Here is a 506-nt window from a genome sequence, read left to right on the forward strand (position 1 = left end):
TTTTATATAAAGTGAAGAGCACTGGTCCTGACCAAGCATTAACAGTTGGCACTGAAAAATAAAGCACTTCCACTTTCCATATGAGGAAGTTACATTTACATAGAGTGAAAGAGCTATTCCAAATATGCACCTTGCTAACCCAAACTAAAGCAAGAAAAGCATAGAAAATACCATTAATGATTCTAACTTGTGATTTTGTAATATCTAATAATTACCACCAAAACAGTTTATTCTCCCACAGAATCAGCTAAATTGATTATACTAGTATTAATTGGAATTTTTCTTTGCTATCTGCCTGAAGCTAATTTGGTATTTGTTCAGTTAGCTCTTGATGGCTTATAGACAATATGATAATGTCTGTGAATTCTCTGAAGATCAGTCTCTGCTTTGCCAAAGATTGTCCTCAGTTCCAAAAAGTAAGGACAATCAGGGATGAAGCATAACACATTTTATAGCCCTATAAAGTCAATACAAAATGTGGGTGGAGGAGACGCTTCCTCTCTCAT

Source organism: Haplochromis burtoni, unplaced genomic scaffold (genome assembly GCF_018398535.1).
Source record: "Haplochromis burtoni strain Fernald_Lab_line unplaced genomic scaffold, NCSU_Asbu1 Contig_371, whole genome shotgun sequence".
NCBI lineage: Eukaryota > Metazoa > Chordata > Actinopteri > Cichliformes > Cichlidae > Haplochromis > Haplochromis burtoni.